At 36.5% G+C, this 9,762-nt stretch overlaps 1 non-coding gene across 1 annotated transcript; it reads left to right on the forward strand.

Moving 5' to 3' along the window:
• The first annotated feature begins 8,249 nt into the window (after nt 1-8,249).
• LOC130468210 (small nucleolar RNA R71) lies at nt 8,250-8,356 on the forward strand. The gene has a single exon (XR_008928630.1). It is a non-coding gene; the product is annotated as a small nucleolar RNA R71 (small nucleolar RNA).
• The last annotated feature ends 1,406 nt before the right edge of the window (nt 8,357-9,762 follow it).

Raw genomic sequence — 9,762 nt, forward strand, 5'->3', positions numbered from 1 at the left:
TTTGGACAACTAAAAAGATCAACTCGATCAATCAATATCATGCAACAAGTTCCACTACTTCTCTAGTAGTAGAGAAATTGCCAATTTCAGTCATCGAGTTCCTATGTGCACTACAACTTTCATTTAATCAATTTATCAATGACATCGGCAAAGGAACTCGGAGAAGGTTGGTTCTTGAAAGGAACAACCAGTAAAAAAAAAAAGGTATTGATTTTTAGGAGACTCTTACTCCATTAGCTTGCTTATAAGGTAATTATGTATAATTTTATGTTGATGCACATATGGGACTTAGGTTATTCCAAACAGAATATGACTTCTTTTTGCCTATAAGGAACAATGTCAAGTTCCTTCTTGAAAAATGATTTTAAAATTACTATTTTTTGTTTTCAAGAGAAACTGATTCATTAGTATATATATTTACAATGATATATATACATAAGTGTAGATCCTAACGAATTTTTTTAAAGGGTTCATGAGCATAAGTGTTTATATTAACATGATGAAGGAACTTTTGAAGAATGATTGACAATATTCGAGTGTAAGTGAAAGTTTCCATAAGATATGAGGGCATCAAGATGATGGAACTAGCACTCAAGGAACTCGAACATAAATTCATCAAAATTAGTCCAGCACCTCAAAGTAATCATACACATGATAAAAAATTATATAAGGTACATTTTTCTTATTCATATCATATCATGTTTTAATGTGTTATATTGTTTACTTATTAATTTAATTGTACAAGTCTTGAAATGCATTATGTGATTATGCTTTCCTTATGATTTCATCTATTCATGGACTGTTTAGAGGATCAATACTTAATGAAGCAATGACATGAGCATAACCTAGTCTTTTCTATGAGTTTTGTTGATTTGGAACTCCTATACATATTTAGATAAGGCAATAATGTATGCTTAAAGTAAATGTGTCGCAGTTATATTTTGTGCTGTAAAAGGCATACTCACTTGCCCAAAGAGTATTAGAGGTCTCATAATAGAACTATATGGATGCTATCAAACAAGAAAATCCTAAGTTGCCAAAGAAACAATGGAAGAAACATTGATGGAACTAGGCAAGTAGATTCCCATAAAAATAGTTCTTTATCTTGCTTAATATTGTCAGAGGGAACAAACCTATATTTTAACCAACTTCCACTTATCCACACCATATGTATTTGAAGAACAACATCTTTCCACAAGACCGGTTTGTCTGTTCGTGATTGGGTTGAGCATTATACTACATTCGCAAAGAGTGTTCTATTGTGCCGAGCCATTAGCATTATTCTACAACCTTTGGGTTGTGTGTCCGTGCTAAGTACAATCATACTCTACAATCCAGTATTGTATCTCTACGTTGTATTCTTTATTCCTATCATTAACATTTCATAACTTCGAAGATCCTTATTTCCAAAATTATCATTCCACTCATATCCCGACACTTCAAATATACTACTTCCCACGAGCTCTAAGTTAATATTCATTGATTTGTATGGTTTGATGATACATAAAGAGTTATAAATGGATGGATACATTTTGAGGGGGAAGTTTGTGGAAGAAGTGAGAAGCAAGTTTATTATACTTTATCAATTGATATTTCGAGGGAAATCATTAGATGGAGCTACACTTACAAGCTCCAAAATGAAGAGAGGAATGGTAAGAAACTCTGGGGGAATAAGAGAGGAACAAATGTAAATGATTCATATTTGGTGGTGGAACTCAAGTATATATGAATATATTTTCTCTTTACTGTTGTACTTAAAAACTCTAGGAAAGTGCCACAACGTGTAATGACACCCTTGTTTCAAAAAAAAAAAAAAAGGTATGATGAAAAAAAAATGAAAAAAAAGAAAAAGAAAAAGAAAAACAAGGGTGATCAAATCTTTATTATTTCCTAGATGACATATGATTCTGAAGACGTTTACTCATGGAATCAGTTGAAAGGGGAACATAAACAAAAATTGAAAAGAACTTGATGAAATACGTTCAAGTTCCTTTTATCAGTGTGTTTCTTAAGGAAAGTTGGTGGTTGAAGAGAAGTGAACTTGATTGGTACATATCATGGTGAACGTGTGTTATGTTTAGAAGAAATTTCAAGATTGTGAGGTAAAGTGATAAACTCTAATGATTGTTAAGAACCTCACTTTGAAAACCTAACTATAGAGCACACTATCTATCTCAAAGTTCCCTCTATTCAAATTGTTCCATAAATTTCTCTCATACTTCTTTGAGCCCGATATTACAATATCATACTCTCTTAATCCATTTTTGACTTTCAAATTTGATCTATGCTTGACTTTAATTTATTATTTGTCAAGTTCCTTCAGTAATTTTAAAGTTGGATCTTTGGATTGTGAATTGGAAATTCGTGTAGCATATGCATCCTAAGTTTGAAAATTGAGCATCTTGAGACTTTTAGGACTAACAAGTGTTTAACCTTTATGGTGGTAATTGTGGCATATAGAAATATGTATATATGATTTACCTAAAGCAAATATGTGTAAGAATGTCCTTTTCGATAATGACAAAAGGGGGAAGATTATGTATAATGCTTATTGTCTAATATAGTAAAGTCTAAATCCTCTTATGCATGACTTGTTCAATAGTTTCCAGTCTGTATTATTAAGGGGGAATTAATGTAAATCTTTAATGTCTAATTTGCGATAAGCATCATTTGTTTGTCATCATCAAAAAGGGGGAATATTGTTGAGTAATATAGTGTTTTGATGATTATGAACAAATGATGATTATCTAACTAATGTGTGTATTGTTTAGATGTGCATGAACAAGTAATGAAGGTTAATAAAGATCATTTAGTTGGAAATTTCTGAAGATATATACAAGAAGAAGTGAAGTTCCTGAAAGGAACTCAAGAAGTGAAGGGAACTTCAGAAGAGAAGTCTAATTATATAAGTATACCATTAGACTTAGAGTTTGTGTCCTTAACTACTGCATACTTGTTTATTAGTTTGGTTTTCTTCATCTTGCTTGTATTGGTTGTCATCACTGACTTTATGGTTTTGATGACAACTAGCAAACGACTAACCTATGTTTGAGTTTCAATATGTATACGAAACAAATATAGGTTTGATGAAGAAACAAACATGAAGAGTTCAAGTCAATAAATCAAGTATCCAAGCTGCAACAAAGTTCTTCAAAGGAACACAAACAGATCAGTTCCTCAGCAGATCCTACGAGGAACAACGAGTATAAAGTTCCTGAGTAGGAACAAGCATGGAGAAGTTCCAGAGGCGGAACTATCAACATGAGGCTCTTGAGTTGGAGCATCATGAAGCATGAAGAAGAAAATAAGAGTTTATTTTCTAGGATTCATGTAAGTATGTAGAAACTTGAATAATTGAGGAACACGGTGCCAAAAGGAACTTGTCGGAACTTATGAGAAATAACGTCAGTTTATCTTCCTAGAATACTCCTAGTTTTAAGGTAATTTTAAGTGTCAATAACGTGGCTTTTAACACTCCTAGTTGTTAGGGATTTACCTTTGACTTTGAGTATTTATCTCCTAGTAAAACTCTATTTATTTATGTTTTTAAAATAAAAGATAATTTTTATAAAATCTTATTTTAGTTAGGATTCTGATTTTTATATCATATATTTATTTATTTATTATTTAAAATTCGTTTTTAATAATGTCCTATTCATTCTAGGATTTATTTTGAATATCTTTTGTAGTTTAATGTGTTTAAAATTTTATTTTTAATAAATAAAAAATAATTAATCTTTTTGTAAAATAAAATCTGATTGTTAGTTATTTTATTTTAATAAAATTTATTTTTCTATTTTATTAAAATCAGATTTAAAAGGTTTTGTTTTAGAAAATTAAAATCATTGTTTTACGTTGTTTTGGAAAAACTACATTAGTGGAGAAATAATAGGAGATCATGGAAAACCTGATTATGCTTAGCCCTAACTCCATGATTTTCTCTACTGACTAAAGTCATGGGATCATGCCTAAATTGAAGGGCTTAGTGGTTGTTAGTGGAGAAGATTATGGAGAAAGTGGTTGAGGTTTCTTCCTCTATAAAAGGAGAGCTTTCTCATTCATTCAAGGGTGTCTGACTTGCGTTGTCATTCCAAAAAGGGTCTGGTTTATGTGGAATAATTTTACAGAAATTATATTTTGTTTTCCACGTTTTTAGAGTCAGTTCCTACAGTTCCAAGTTCCTGACAGTTCCGAGTTCCTTTACAGTTATTCACTCTCTACATATTAGAGTTTAATCAATTATCAAATGTCTATATTTTAAGAGTTGTTCAAGGGTTGAGTGAGCTCTTGTAATGGGTAATTTGTCAAGGGTTTGAGTGAATTCTTGTATAAGTTTTGGGCAGGAACTTGAGTGAGTTCCTGATGTGTATGGGGTAGGAACTTGAGTGAGTTCCTGTTGTATTTGGGGAGGCTTTGAGTGAAGTCTATGAGAGAGAAGCTGATAGGCTTTGAGTGAAGCAAAAGAGTCAAGAGAGACTTCTAGGGAAGTCAGTGAGAGCGTAGTTGTTTGAGGAACAACTATTGGAACTTGAGTTCGTAGAGGAACTCAAGTAATGCCCGAGTTCCTTATAGGTTTGTAACTAAGTTGTTGCCCTATAGTGAAAAGAGTTTAAGTTGAAATCCCTAGTGGGTCGAGGTTTTCTTTCTAGTTGGGCGTAGAAAGTTTCCTCGTAAAATCTCTCTTGCATTGTTTCTCTACTTGCTTAAAGTTTCTTTATAATTCCGCAAAATTGGCTAGAAAGTTCCATACTACAATTCACCCCCCCTCTTGTAGTGTTCCATCCGAATAACAACATTCTCAGCCCCTTTTTTATCGCGAATCTCCAGATGAAACTCTTGTAGCAGTAGTATCCATCGAATAAGCCTGGGCTTGGCTTTCTTCTTTGAGAGCAGATACTTAAGAGCCGCATGATCAGTATAGACTATCACCTTGGACCCAATCAGATAGGTGCGAAACTTGTCCAAGGCATAGACTATGGCTAGAAGCTCCTTCTCAGTAGTAGCATAATTAACTTGAGCTTCATCTAAGGTCTTACTTGCATAGTAGATGGCATGCAAAACCTTTTCCTTTCTCTGATCCAAAACTGCCCCAACTGCATAGTCACTTGCATCACACATTATCTCGAATGGAAGGTCCCATTCGGGAGAACGAATGATGGGAGCCGAAATCAGTGCCTGTTTGATCCTGTCAAAAGCCTCGAGACAAGCATCAGTAAACACAAACGGGGCATCCTTGAGGAGGAGCTGGGTAAGTGGTTTAACAACTTTAGAAAAATCCTTGATAAAGCGGCGATAAAACCCCGCATGACCAAGAAAACTTCTAACACCCTTCACATTAACTGGAGGGGGTAATTGTTCAATCACTTGGACCTTAGCTCTATCCACCTGAATGCCCTTATCAGATATCAAATGTCCCAAAACCCCCCCTTCAGTAACCATGAAATGACACTTTTCCCAGTTCAAGACTAAATTACACTCTTCACATCTTTTCAAGACTTTAGTCAGATTTAGCAAGCAAGAATCAAAAGAAGTACCATAGACGCTAAAATCATCCATAAACACTTCCATGATAGACTCAATAAAATCAGAAAAGATACTCATCATGCAACAATGGAAAGTAGCGGGTGCATTACACAGACCAAAAGGCATCCTACGATATGCAAAGGTACCATAGGGACAGGTGAAGGTGGTCTTTTCCTGGTCGTCTGGATGTATGGGAATTTGAAAGAAACCAGAATAACCATCCAGATAACAGAAAAACTTGTGACAGGCCAGCCTTTCTAACATTTGATCAATGAAGGGAAGGGGAAAATGGTCCTTTTTAGTAGCAACATTAAGACGCCTATAATCAATACACATGCGCCAACCTGTGACTACCCTAGTTGGTATCAACTCATTTTTTTCATTTCTCACCACAGTTGTCCCCCCTTTCTTAGGCACTACCTGAACAGGACTTACCCACTTAGAATAATACACAGCATATACAATACCCGCATCAAGCAATTTTATAACTTCAGCTTTTACAACATCTTGCATGACAGGGTTCAAACGACGCTGGGGTTGGATGCATGGTTTATGATTTTCATTTAGATGTATCCTATGCATACAAAAGTGAGGGCTAATACCCTTTAAATCATCAATACTATACCCAATGGCCTTTTTGTGCCTTTTCAACACAATAAGAAGTTGGGATAACTGGTCTGCATCAAGTGCAGTACTGACGATCACAGGGCAAAGTTGTTCATCATCTAAAAACGCATATTTAAGGTTAGCAGGAAGAGGCTTAAGTTCGGGTTTCTTTACCTCTTTAACAGGACAAACTGGCCGAACTAACCTCTTTAATTTGGTGCTCTCCGGCTCAGATTCTCCACCATTAAGAGCCAACTCCAGAGCATCCACTTCAGCACTCCAAGAACTGCTATCACCTGCAGAAGACTCACAACAAAGCACTGCCTCCAAGGGATCTCTTTCGAGAACTTGGGAGACGTTATCACGAGTAATAAATCAACTACATCTATACGATAGAATTTTTCTTCCTCTAGCATGGGACTTTTTAAGGCACTATTCAGATTAAAAGTCACCTTATCATCCCCAACAGACAAAGTCAATTTCCCACTTTTAACATCAATGACCGCCCCCGCCGTGTGAAGAAAGGGTCTACCTATGATTATGGGAATTTGAGAATCCTCCTGCATGTCTAGTACTACAAAGTCTACATGTATATAGAATTTACCTACTCTAACAGGGACGTCCTCTAAAACACCTAAGGGGTATTTGACAGAACGGTCGGCCATTTGTAGAGTGATATTAGTAACCTTAAGCTCACCCATATTCAGTTTAGTGCAGACAGACAAAGGCATGACAGACACACTAGCACCTAAATCACATAAAGCCTTATCAATAAATACAGTGCCAATGTTACATGGGATGGAAAAACTTCTAGGGTCTTTAAGTTTAGGTGGAGATTTGTTTTGCAAATAAGCACTACATTCCTCAGTGAAAGCTACAGTCTCTATCTCACAAAAAGCACGTTTCCTGGTCAAAATATCTTTCATGAATTTAGCATAAGCAGGAACCTTTAAAATTAATTTAGTAAAAGGAACCGTTACCTGCAAATTTTTGACCACTTCCAAGAATCTTCCATACTGCTTGTCTAGCTTATTCTTGAGTTGCCGGTTTGGGAAGGGGAGTGCAATAGGTGGTACATGAATATTTGTCCCCTTCTTAACCTCAATTGTAGCCTCATTCTCATTGACTACCTTTTCAGCTTCATTACCATCCATAACTATCTTTGGGATTTCCTCACTGACCAGACCACTAGCAGACACCCCAGAATCAACCTCAACCGGCATAGAAGGACCATCATAATCCCTACCACTCCTCAATGTAATTGCATTAGCAGTCTCCCTATTTTCGGGTTGTGAAGGATTGTTGATGTGGGGTTTGGTATGGCTGCAATAGTAGTAGCCATCTGTGCCAACTGTGTATCAATGATCTTGTTGTGAGCAGTAAGAGCATCGATCTTTGCATCCTTTTCACTTAGAGATTTTTGCATTTGTAGCATCATGTTTCTCATCTCTACTAGCATAGGGTCAGGCTGTGTGGCTTGAGGTTGTGGTGGTGGAGGTGATGTGTGTTGTCTAGGGAACCCAAGTGGTCCACTAGACTGTTGGTTGTAGTTGTTCCGTGGTTGGTAGGATTGTTGATGTGGGGGTTGGTATGGCTGTTGTGGTGGATGTTGGACTTGGTGAGGGTTCTGGATATTGTTGCTCCTGTAGGATAGTAGAGGGTTGTTTTTGTAGCCCTCATTGTAAGAGTTGGAGAATGGGTTATTTTGTTTGTAGGATTGAAATGCGTTACACTGTTCAACAGAGCTCCTACATTCCGGTGCATAATGACCAGACATTCCACAACTTTCACAAACAGTAGCAGGTTGAGCACTCATAGCAGCTACACTAGCAGGTTGGGCAGATTGAGTATTGGCTGCTTGCATATTATCAAACTTATAGTGTAAAGCAGTCAATTGGGCAGTTAATTGTTTAATGGAATTTAAATCATGCTTACCACCCCTATTAGATAGACCTCTAGGATTCCCATACTGGGCATTGTGAATGGCTATCTCCTCAATCACCTCCATAGCTCTAGGCACCTCAAGTTGCATGAACCTCCCACTGGCAGCCGAATCTAACAAACATCTAGACTCATTGCCCAGACCATTATAAAACTGCTGAATCAAGAACCAATCTTTCAAACCATGGTGCGGGCACTCTCTTTGCAAATCCTTGAATCTCTCCCATACCTCGAACAAACTCTCATCTGCTTGTTGTGAGATACCTAATATCTGACCCCTTAGACGAGCTGTTTTCTCAGGTGGAAAAAATTTAACATAAAAAGCAAGAGCCAAGGACTCCCAATTAGTGATTTTCAAAGCCGCCCGATTCAACCCATTAATCCACAATTTAGCTTTCCCACTCAAAGAGAACGGGAAAAGTATCTCCATAGTCTGTTCCGGAGTCAATCCCTTTTGCTTGATGGTGGAACAATATTGGATGAAGGACTGTATGTGAAGATTCGGATCTTCACCTGGTTCCCCATCGTATTGGCGTCTCTCAATCATGTTAATCAATGCAGGCTCGATCTTGAAGGTCTCAGCTGCAATAGAAGGCATGATTGCCTTTGGTAGCACGGACAGACTTGGCTTAGAATAGTCTGTAAGCCGTGGGGTAGGTGGCGGCAGTAGAGTTTCGTCACCCATCTCTATCTCTGAAACTGAATCTGTATCTGAAGGAAAAAGATCGCCAATATTATGATCATAATCAGAGTAATTCCCATACTGTGCAATGAAAGTTCTTCGTCTACGAAAGGTTCTTTCGGGCTCAGGATCGAATGGAGTAAGATTACTAGTACCTACGGTCCTGGTCATAGACAAAGACTACAAAACAATGTGAGATCCAGTCTCAAGGAACGTGAGTTCCTTGAGTAGTAACAAAAAATAATCTAGGATAAGCAATCAACAACAGCAAAATAAAACCGTTTCCTTGGAAACGGCGCCAAATTTTGACAGGCTAAAATCGTATCACCTAATCAAAAATAACCTAAGGTCCACTAGCTAGGTAGCAAGGGAAGTCAGGATCGAATCCACAGGGAAACAGGCGTTCTTTCTACTATCAAATAATTAAACTAGACTACTGGGAATAAGAGTTGGTTCATTGATTGTATTCTAAGACTATGAACGACAATTAAACGATTATGAATCAATATATTAAGGAATCTATGGTATAGGTTCACCAACAAATAACAATCCAGGACAACGAACAATCACGATAATCAACAAGGTAATTAATTAGACTAGCATGCTCTCTCGAATCGATACTAATCATACACTTAGAATTAACGGGATCTCGCTACGTATTAACTCTAATTCCACCTATTGACACAAGCCTAAACATCAAATTGCATCTCTCGAATCTTAAATTGATATTGCATAACTACCACAATTAAACCTGCGCAAATCTAATTGTATAGTGAAATAAACCAATCAATAGGAATTAATTACAATGCCAACAATCACAATTATTCAATATCCCTTCATATTAATCATGGATCCCCAAACCCTAGAAATTAAGCTACTCAAGCATATTAACAATAAACAAAGCAATTAGCATGGTTGAAAACATAATTAAGGCAAAACAAAAGATTGAAATAAAGAACAATACCTAATTGAAGAACAATGGCAATTTAAAGCTTGAATTTTTGATTGAA

This window comes from Spinacia oleracea, chromosome 2, assembly GCF_020520425.1.
Source record: "Spinacia oleracea cultivar Varoflay chromosome 2, BTI_SOV_V1, whole genome shotgun sequence".
Taxonomy (NCBI): domain Eukaryota; kingdom Viridiplantae; phylum Streptophyta; class Magnoliopsida; order Caryophyllales; family Amaranthaceae; genus Spinacia; species Spinacia oleracea.